The sequence below is a fragment of the Monodelphis domestica genome, chromosome 6, assembly GCF_027887165.1.
Source record: "Monodelphis domestica isolate mMonDom1 chromosome 6, mMonDom1.pri, whole genome shotgun sequence".
Taxonomy (NCBI): Eukaryota; Metazoa; Chordata; class Mammalia; order Didelphimorphia; family Didelphidae; genus Monodelphis; species Monodelphis domestica.
Genome location: NC_077232.1, coordinates 58,320,803 through 58,331,951, shown reverse-complemented (window position 1 = coordinate 58,331,951; position 11,149 = coordinate 58,320,803). Strand labels below are relative to the sequence as shown.

The window sequence follows — 11,149 nt, the reverse complement described above, 5'->3', positions numbered from 1 at the left end:
GGAAATGTATTATGCACTGGGGCGATACAGAGATAAATATGATGGCACTGTCCAGAGGTGTAACCAGGTTGGGGTGATTGAGACTTTCCCCAGGAAGAAAGATTTAGAGGACAGAGATAATGCCGCCCAACAGGGCACACTTCTCATAGGATTCATCTCGTAGGGTTATGAACAGGTGAGTGAGCTCTTTCTTTACACTGAGGTAAAGGCAGTCTCATCCCAGCGTATCTTCCTTTCCCAGGTTGCTGCCCTTTCACCTTTGCTATCTCACTCACCCATACTCTCACTTCCCCATTCCTGATGGCCAAGGTCTTCCCAATCTGCCACCAATCCTTCTGCAGCCCACAAACCTGGGTCAGAATTCTTCCCCACTGCTTGCTGCAGGCACAATTAGAAGTTGATCACACTTCAGCAATTGCATACATGAGCCCTAACACACATGTACATTTGCTTTTCTTGTAGAGGGGATGTGCCCACAGACAGACACATCACACATTCACTCGAATAACGTTTGCTATCCAAATGGGCAAGTGTGGTGAGTTTTCCCCCCGTGCATAGTTTACATGTTAGAACTGTGACCTGCGGGAGGAAGTGGAGCAGGTATAGCCTGATGGGAGAAGGACACTGCTTCAAGGGACCCTGGCTTTGGTCTGACACAGAGTCCAGATTCATCCTGGGCCGTGGTGATCCCAATGAAAGAAGTCAGGTGTAAGGAAATAAACTAAGAGTTTGACTAAATATGTGAAAATTCTAAAATTAATATTGTGCTCACCAATTCAAAAAGATTATAGTTCAAGTCAAAATGACTTTTGCTAGCTTTTATTTACAAAATGGGTGGAAAGAGTGAAAGTAGAGAAATACAAAAAGAGAGTAGAGAAGATGTCTACCCTATCACTCTAAATATTGCTTTGGGGCTTGGCTCAGCAGGGCTTGTTAACCCTTGACTGGAAGACCCAGAGTTCCACCCACATGATCTCCTCCAAGAAGGGAAGGCCTCTCTGACACTAATCTCTCTCCAGGAGGCCAAGAAAGGAAGGCCAGATTCTCACTCACCCAAGAAACACTCCAAAAGTCAAGGTCCAAGTCAAAGCCGAGGTTGAAGAACAAAGTCACCTGGTCAATAGCTTCCCTCTTTCCTTTCTTTCAAAACTAAGCAAAGCCAAGAACCTGCAATTTCCTTGTTCATTGGATTCATGTAGGTAGCTAAGTATAATGAGTGAAATTCTTGAGAAGTAGTTTTTCTTAATTGTAAGTCAATCTCCTAATCAACCGCTCAAGACAATCTACAATGGCCAGTTGATTCCCTCTACAATACAAATGGGTGCCAAGAGACCAAGCAGGGCAAAAGGGAATGAACTCCTCTGTTGTATATCCTATATACCATTTGTGAGGTCACCACTCAGTCCCTCCCCTTGACATCCCCAAACATCTCCAGTTGGTTAATAGCCACTAAGGATGTAGACTTAGCGATCTCAACTCCTCCCTCACTACTTCAACCCAGAAGATGCCAACATATTCAGCCAAATATGTCCAACATGGCAGCTAGAGCTTGCTGAGCTTGCTTACCTGAGAGTTCTTGTTCACAGATAAATAAGGAGCAGATCTCTTTCCAACCTCTAATGAAGCTAGCCCAGTAAGACACCTTAAGGCCTGGAAGTCAATTACTTTAGCTTGGAAGCTAGCCGACCTTCAAATTCTGAGGTTTAAGAAAGGTTTTATATAAAAATGATTACAATTCTATACTAAATTTCCAAATAAGATTGACCATAGATTTAGGGTGAAGGAACCCAGAAGACATCTAGTCCAACCTATGCATTTTACAGAAATGGAAAATCTAAAACCCAGGGACTTGCCCAGAGACCCAAAGGGAGTAAGTCAGAAGCAGCCTCCGAACCATCTGCCTCTAGAGATAGCGAATGCTCTTTCCACTACGGTACGCTGCTGTTTTTATAGTTCAATTAAAAAGCATTACTTAACCACTAACTATGTGATGGAAAAAGGCTCTTTGCTGAAGGACTCCATGCTCTATTTGGGGAATATAGTATACATAGTAAATAAATGCAAGGTGATTTGAGGAGTAAGTGATTGGTTATAGCCTGTGGAGCTTTTCTAGATGGTGGAAAGGTTTCTGGAGGTACACCTGCAATGGGATTGAAAGGAATCTAAGGTATACAGCAAGTCCCAAATGTGAAGCTGTTAATGTTTTTAATTTTTAATTAAAAAAAAAACCCTTACCTTGGAGTCAATACTGTGTATTGGCTCCAAGGCAGAAGAGTTTTAAGGGCTAGGCAATGGGGGTCAAGTGACTTGCCCAGGGTCACACAGCTAGGAAGTGGCTGAGGCCAGATTTTAACCTAGGACCTCCCATCTCTAGGCCTGGTTCTCAATCCACTGAGCTACCCAGCTGCCCTCCTATTAATGTTTTAATGACCACTTAAATTGGGGGAGCTAGGCAGAACAGTAGATAGAGCACCAGACTTGAATTCAGGAAGACTTGGGTTCAAATTTTACCTCAGTTGCTTCTTAGTTGTGTGACCTAGAAGGAAGTCGCTTAACTCTGGCTAGCCATTACTTCTCTTCTGTCTTAGAAATGATACTGAAACAGAAGGTAAGAGTTTTTTCCCCCCCACAATGGTCATTAAATCCATTCCCCTTACAGCTGCTAAAGTGATTTTCCTTGAGTATGGATTTGACCACATCACCAGGGGTCCCAAAAGTCTTAGTTCAGCTTTAAACTAATTATATTGTAAGCTGATGGGGAGTTATTGGGAAACGACAAGGATATTTTAAAAAGGAAAAAAAAAACAAATAAAACATTCAAAATAAAAGGTAAGCTAGAGCTAACCCATAAAAGGCTTTTAAAGCCAAGCCAAGGAGTTTGGATTTTATCAAACTAATAGTGAGTCATTTAAGATTCTAGAGCAAGGGAGCATAAGATTTAAATTAATGTCCAATATTCCAAGAATTATATTTTATAGAGTTTATTAATAATCACTTAAAGTAGAAGGAATAAAGAGGAAATAGAAGTAAAAAAAACTAATTATTTAACAAAATTAAAACCATGTGAGCAAGTTCTTCTGCCTTTGGATAGCAAGAGCCGGGGCTACACCAAATTTACATCCTCCCTACATCTGCACATAAGGTGAGAAGGAACATAGGATGCTGGGAATCATAGTTTTTGGGGTAACGTTCTAATTACACAGGAGTGACATATGTATTGACAGTCACAGAAAGGATATATTAGAGAGGGGAGAGACTAGAAACAGAGACAAATTAAAGCATCAAAATGTATGTTCGGGGGCTGCTGGGTGGCTCAGTGGACTGAGAGTCAGGCCTAGAGATGGGAGTCTTAGGTTCAAATCTGGCCTCAGACACTTCCCAGCTGTGTGACCCTGGGCAAGTCACTTAACCCCCATTGCCTAGCCCTTAACACTCTTCTGCCTTGGAGCCAATACACAATATTGACTCCAAGATGGAAGGTAAAGGTTTTAAAAAAAAAATGTAGTTTTGACTCCAATAATTTAGTCTTACTATCTATACATGCTGAACTAACCAGATAATTGTGATTTGACCAGATAATTTACTCTGAAGTATTTTGAATTCAATTTACTGGCACTCACTTATGTTTTAACGTATACAGACACGCACCCCTTCCTATATCTCATATAGGCATGAAGACATTGAGAGGCAAAATATAACTATTTTTACATGTGAGAACTTTGTGTTCCTGCCAAATCTGAAGACTTAACATGATATCATTGTGAGCAGTATGATTGAGACAACAGCACACATGGCTGCCTCTATGAGCACTACTACTATCATCCTAAGGATTTATTTACCATGAGAGTTTATATATGACTACCCTTTGGAAGGTAAGTGATGACAAATTGCAGATCTCTGACTCTGTGGAGAATGATTTTCCCTGTTTCTTTTATTTAATTATTTAATTTGTTTTTAAAAAAAAGTTTCCCCCTCTTTACATGATTCCTTTTTTTCCCCTTCGCTCCTCCCAGAACCAACAAGCACTCTCACTGGGTAATACAAGTGTTGTCACTTGATACCTATTTCCATATTATTCATTTTTGCAACAGAGCAATCTTTTAAAACCAAAACCCCAAATCATATACCCATATAAACAGGTAATAAGTCATATGTTTTCCTTCCGTGTTTCTACATCCACAGTTCTTTCTCATAAGTCCCTCAGTGTTGCCCTGGATCATTGCATTGCTACTAGTAGTAAAGTCCATTATATTGGATAGCTCCACAATGTTTCACTTTCTGTGTACAATGTTCTTCTGGTTCTGCTCATTTCACTCTGCATCAGTTCATGGAGGTTCTCCCAGTTCATATAGAAAGTCTCCAGATCGTCATTCCTTATAGCACAATAGTATTCCATTATCATCATATACCAAAATTTGTTCAGCCATTCCCCAATCGAGGGACACCCCCTTATTTTTCAATTTTTTCCATCACAAAGAATGTGGCTATGAATATTTTTATACAAGCCTTTTTAATTAACTCTTAGGATTAATAAAACTCTTTGGGTTAATAAACCTGATAGTGGTATTGTAAAGATTAAATTAGTCTCTTGAATAAAAGAATTATATTTTTATGAGGTTTATTAAGATTAATAGAAATCAAGGAAATAAGATAATACAAAATAAGAAAAGCACATGCCTAGGGCTGAATAGCCCATTCACAGCCACTTACATCTTGCATGCCAGGTAGAGAGATGCGTGTGCTTAGAAGCGGAAGAAGAGAGGTTCTTGGGAGGCAGAGAGCCCTTTAAATACTAAATTGTGTTCTCCCACTCAGGTGAGGACTCAGGTGAGATTATAGGGAATTCTAGGAAGTACCAAGGACTTCTGGGGATTGAAGTCTGGGGTTCAAATCTCCATTTTTACATTATTGTGGTAGAGGCATAGAGAGAGAGAGAGGACTTGTAAGCCAAGATGCAACAAGCTGGGGACCTAACCTGCCGGTCTATCAAGAGGAAGGTTCCAAACAGAATGTTCCCAGGAGTGGCAGTTGGGGGTTTCTGGCTACACAGAGGAGAAGAAGGAAAAAACTTGACTTTGTCTCTGTTTCTCTAGCTCTGGGTGGTTGAAGCTGACCAGGGCAGAAACTTGGCTTTTGAGTTGGTGTTGTATTTGAGAGTTGAGCTGGCCAAGAGAAACTGAGAGACTTTGAATTTTGTTTTCTCTCTTGGGGAGTTGTCTCAGACTGAAGGACCCTTGCGGGTGGCTTCAGAAGTTAAGCTGAGAGACTTTGTTGACTTTGTTAAGAAGAAGAAAGAAGATTTTAAAAAGCTGTTGTCCTTCATCTCTTACTGTCCCTCTGTCACAGCTGTGACCTCCCAAGCACTCATAATCCTCATTTTATATTAGGGAAATCCTCATCCCTATCACCTCAGTTTCCCATCCTGTTGTCCCAATAAACCCCTTGACTTGAAAAAAGGAAAGGAAAAGAGTATCTTTATAGTTTATTCAAGGGGGGAGGGAAGAAGCCAAAGGCTTCAAGAAGAACTGGGAGGTGAGGGAGTCAGAGAGGAGAGGGTTGGAGAAGGGAGGGAGTGAAGGGGGGAAGAAGTTAGAAAGATATACTAATCCATCAGCCATCAGTAGGGATCAGTAGGCAAACCCCAGAGCATTCCCCAGAGCAATTCCCCTGTGTGGCAGCATCCCTGTGCTAGGATCCCTCAGCATTTCTCATTCCTACCTCCATTACAAATAAGCAGTTTCAGGTTCCCTTAGCAGCTCTCTCTAGTTACAAGCCGGAGGACAGCAGTCATTGAAATAAGAAACAATTTCCTCAGTTTACCTTTTGTTTTCTATTTCAGTATTGCTGGATCAAAGGGCAGGCATTCTTTAAAAGTCCTTTGTACATAATTCCAAATTGCCTTCCAGAATGGTTAGATCAATTCACAACCCCATCAGTAATCTATTAGTGTCCCAATTTTTCCACATCCCCTACAACATTTATTATTTTCCTTTATTGTCATATTGATCAATCTTCTAGGTATGGGGAGGTACCTCAGCATTGTTTTGATTTGCATTTCTCTAATCAGGAGGGATTTACAACACTTTTTCATGTGATTATTGATAGTTTTGATATTTTTCATCTGAAAACTGTTTATTCATGACCATTTGCCAATTGGGGAATGGCTTGATTTCTTGTACATTTGACTTAGTTCCTTATAAATATTTGAGAAATAAAACCTTCACCAGAGATTTTTGTTATAAAATTTTCCCCCAGTTTTTTGTTTCCCTTCTAATTTTGGTTTCATTGGTTTTGTTTGTACAAAATCTTTTAAATTTAATATAATTGATATTATTTGTTTTACATTTTGTAATGTTCTCTATCTCTTGATTGGTCTTAAATTCTATCCTTTCCCATAGATCTGACAGGTTCTATGTTCATCCAATTTACTTATAATTTCTCTCTTTGTATTTAAGTAATTTACCCATTTTGAATTTATCTTGGTATAGTGTGTGAGATGTTGATCTAAACCTAATTTTTCCCATACTATTTTCCAATTTTCCCAGCAGTTTTTGTCAAATAGTGAGTTCTTGTCCCCAAAGCTAGGATCTTGGGATTTATTGAACACTAGCTTGCTGAGGTCATTCACACCACGTCTATTCCTTTAATCCACCCTTCTATCTCTTAGTCAGTGCCACATTGTTTTGATGATCAGTGCTTTATAATACAGTTTAAGGTCTGGTAATGCTAGGCCCCCATCCTTCACATTTTTTCATTAGTTTCCTAGATATTCTTGATCTTTTGATTCTTCCAGATGAACTTTGTTATAATTTTTTCTAATTCTATAAAAAAGTTTTTTTTGATAGTTTGATAGTATGGTACTGAATAAGTAAGTTAGTTTAGGTAAGATTGCCATTTTTATTATATTAGCTCATCTTACCCCTGAGCAATTAATGTTTTTCCAATTGGTTAGATCTAGTTTTGTTTGTGTGAAAAGTGTTTTGTAGTTGTGGTCATATAGTTCCTGTGTTTGTCTTGGCAAATAGATTCTCAAATATTTTATATTGTCTAGAGTGATTTTAAATGGAGTTTCTCTTTCTAACTCTTGTTGCTGAGTTTTGTTAGAAATGTATCCTGCAACTTCGCAAAAGTTATTGCTTCCACTAGTTTTTTAGTTGATTTTCTTAGATTCTCTAGGTATACCATCATATACTGCAAAGAGTGATAATTTAGTTTCCTCACTGTCTACTTTGATCCCTTCAGTTTCTTTTTCTTCTCTAATTACTACCTCTAGAATTTCTAGTACAATATTAAATAGTAGTGGTGATAATGGGCATCCTTGTGTCACTACTGATCTTATTGTCCCCATTGCAGATGATACTTACTAATGGTTTTAAATAAATACTGCTTATCATTTTGAGGAAAGGCCCTTCTATTCCTATACTTTCTAGTGTTTTCAATAGGAATGGGTGTTGTATTTTGTCAAAGATTTTTTCCGCATCTATTGAAATAGATATCATGTGATTTCTATTAATTTGGTTGTTGATGTGGTCAATTATATGGATGGTTTTCCTAATATTGAAATAGCCTGGCATTCCTGGTATATATCCCACCTAGTCATTATTTTTTTAAAATTGTGATTAATTTTTGTTTTTTCAATTGTCAATAATTTATTTTTTTCTTCCTCCCATCCTCCCCACAAAGCTAAAAAAGAAAAACAAAACCCTTGTAACAAACACATAATGCATAGTTGGGCTTGTGAGATTTAAAATGGTTGAGGTCTTAAACTGTAGTGATTAAAATTGTTGAAGATATAAATTGTGATAGATATAAGAGAGGGTGAGTAAATTTGACCACAGAAATATGTTTCACTACAGTGTCTTGGGTTTTAAAATCAAATATTAGGTGGTCACCAGGGAAATATTCCCAATTATTCAAATACCCAAGTCAATAGGGTTTTATAGAGATTTTAATTAACAATACAATGAGTAATCAAAGAAAGAGAGAGCGAGTAAGAAAGGAATAAGTATGAAGGGCCTCAAGCCAATATGGCCTAGACCTGAATCTTAAAAGAGAAATCAGTCAGTTTTTTTAACACTCACATACAAGGTCTGACTAGACAAGGATACTAGTGACACCAGGCCAGCATTCTTCCTCAAAGAGTCTTCCAGCCAGAGATTGTTTCAAAGGGCCTCTCTCAAGAGCCTCCAGAGCTCCTACCCCAGAGGGACAGAGCCCCTCAGAGGAGCTCCTCAAGGAGCTCTCCTTCAGAATGAGATTTCCTCCAAAAGTACTTCTCCTCAAAGAGATCTATCTCCAAGGAAAGAGCCTTCAATCATCAGTCCTCAAGGAAATGAGTTTCTCAGAATGAGATCCTCCAGAATGAGAGTCAGAAATTGAGATCCCTCCTCTTCTCTGAGCTCTTATTTTTAAGGGCAAAATCTCCTCTGTCACCTCCCCTAAGCCCTTACATCTACCAATCACTATAGATGTTTCTAAAGGACTGCCCATTTTGAATTCACAGCTGAGTAGTTTTAATCTCTTTAGTAAGACAGGAAAAAATGCTGCTGTGTCGACAAATTTCATTAAGAAAAAAACCTCTGAATAAGTTATCACCCTTTTAGGTTTAAGTAGTTTACAAGTTGCCCCACCTTTTTAGGTACTTAGTATCCCATTGTATCAATTCTAAAACAGTCATGATTCAAAGAACTTCCTGTCCCTTCCATAAGCATGGATCAAAGCACTTTCATTGTTCTCAAGGAGCTCTCTGTCCTAAAGCAGTCCTAAGTAGGGTGGAGTAGGGATATTCCCAAGGTAATGAGCCCTCACATCCAAGTAGAATTCTCACTATCTGCTAGGGAATTTTTTAAAGTAGAAGATTCTCCAATGGGGGAAACCCTTAACATTCATAAGTCTGAGAAATTTTGAGGTTTACAGGCTAAAGAAATTCCTATGTTGATCATGTCTAAAATTATGTCTCATTCTGCAGATTAAGTCCTCTGTCAGGATATGAGGCAGTGTTCTTCAATGTTGATCCTCTAGAATTATGGTTAATCAGTGCATACATTGAAGTTCTTAAGCCTTTCAAAATTTTTCATTCCTACAATGGCTTCTATTTTTATAAATTTGGCTCAGTTCCTTAAATATTTGAGAAATGAGACATTTAGCAGAGAAACTTGCTATAAATCTCCCACTCCTCAAATTTTTGGTTTTCCTTCTAATTTTGGCTGCATTATTTTTGTACAAAAGCTTTTTCATTTCATGTAATTAAAATAATCTATTTTGCTTCCTATAATCCTATTTATTGTTTAGTCAGAAATCCTTGCTATATCCATAGATCTTACAGGTACATTTTTCCATGCTCCCCTACTTATGATATTTCCCTTTATGTCTAAGTCATTTTTCCATTTTGACCTTATTTTGGTATATACTATAATATGCTGGTCTACACCTCATTTCTGCCAAACTGCTTTCTAATTTTCCTAGCAATTTATATCAAATAGTGAGTTTTTACCCATAAGTTTGGAATGTTTAGGTTTATCACATGCTAGATTATTACAGTCACTTATTACTGCATATTATATACATAATCTACTTCACTGATCCATCACTCTATTAGTCAGGAACAGATTGTTTTAATGATTGAAAACTGTAACTGCTAGACTACCTTCTTTCACATTTTTTCATTGATTCCTTTGGTACTTTTGACATTTTGTTCTTCAAGATGAATTTTGTTACTATTTTTTTCTAGTTCTATAAAATAATTATTTGGTAGTTTGATTGAAACAGCATTGATTATGAAAATTAACTTAGGTAAAATTGTCATTTTTATTTTTTGGCTTATTTTACCCACAAGCAATTAACATTCCTCGAATTGTTTAGATGTTTTTATTTATGTGAAAAATGAATCATACCAAACATTTTATCATCAGATTCTTCTGATTTCTCTCTCTCTCTCTCTCTTTTTTTTTGTCCTTTAATTCCTCTGCAGCAGCAAGGTCTGCATCCCCAGCAGCTGAAACAGCAGAGCCAGCACTGGCAGTAACAGAGTTGGTACCACCCATGGGAATGGAGACCAGGTTACAGCTTTCCTGAGCAATAACACCTTTTATGTTCTTGACACTAAGTTCACTGATGACCTTGTTGAGCTGCTTCTAATCCACCTCAGTTCCCATACTGTCCAGGATCTTCAGGTCCTTGAAGTTGGTGGAATCATTGCTACCAAGTACAGCCAAAAGGCAGGCTGCCACATAGCTCATCTTGGTGGTCTTGGCTCTGCTCAGTCTGGTCCAGGGGTTACAGGCTGGCACAGCAGAAGCTATGGAAGCAATGGCAGGCACAGAGAGACCAATCTCTGTGACATCAATGCAGATAAATAAGGAGGTGATCCAATTAATTGTTTTATTTTTTATTAAACCCTTACCTTCCATCTTAGAATCAACACTAGGCATTGGTTCTAAAGCAGAAGGCTTAGAACCTTAGTTAGAACTTAGTAAGGGCTAGGCAATGGGGGTTAAGTGACTTGCCCAGGGTCACACCACCAGGAAGTGGCTGATGCCAGATTTGAACCCAGGATCTCCCATCTCTGGGCCTGATTCTCAATCCATTAAGCCACCCAGCTGCCCCCTCAATTAATAATCTATGCTTCAAACTTATCTCCCTCCCTACCTTCCCTTAGCCTTCCCAGTGCTGGCAGGCAATTCAGTTTGGGTTATACATGCATTATCATCTTTGTGGAAAGGAAACTAGATTAACAGTTTGTGTGGGGGAAGGGCCAACTGTTTTCCAAATCCCTTTTCCTTTCCCAATAAATTTTACAGTTTTTGGCAGAGCCTGCTAGGTTCTTCCAACCTATTTTGTCAAGAATTTGAAAAAATCAGGCCTGCATACATTTCAAAAGCCTGTGTGACTGTGAAAAGTAACCATTTTGAGAGTAGTGCTGAGTGCAACTAATCGGCCTAGTGATGCCACGCCCAAAAGAAGCCACTCCTCCTACTGGGAGGAGGAGACTCTTAAAGGGCCAGACTTAAAAACATTTTTTTTTGTTGCAAAAAGCTTTCCAAGATACAAGACGGCAAAGAAACTATTACTTGCCATGGGTTAACTAGCCTGGATTGCATATTTCTTGTATATGTTTTAAGACTTATTTTTTGTCACGATTCTGGATTAT

The 11,149-nt window shown here is 38.5% G+C and overlaps 1 long non-coding RNA gene across 1 annotated transcript; it reads left to right on the top strand.

Annotated features, from left to right (window-relative positions):
- Positions 1-1,451: 1,451 nt before the first annotated feature.
- On the top strand, positions 1,452-10,402 carry LOC130455179 (uncharacterized). Its single transcript, XR_008913119.1, has 3 exons — positions 1,452-1,933; positions 3,670-3,872; positions 9,971-10,402. It is a non-coding gene; the product is annotated as an uncharacterized LOC130455179 (long non-coding RNA).
- The last annotated feature ends 747 nt before the right edge of the window (positions 10,403-11,149 follow it).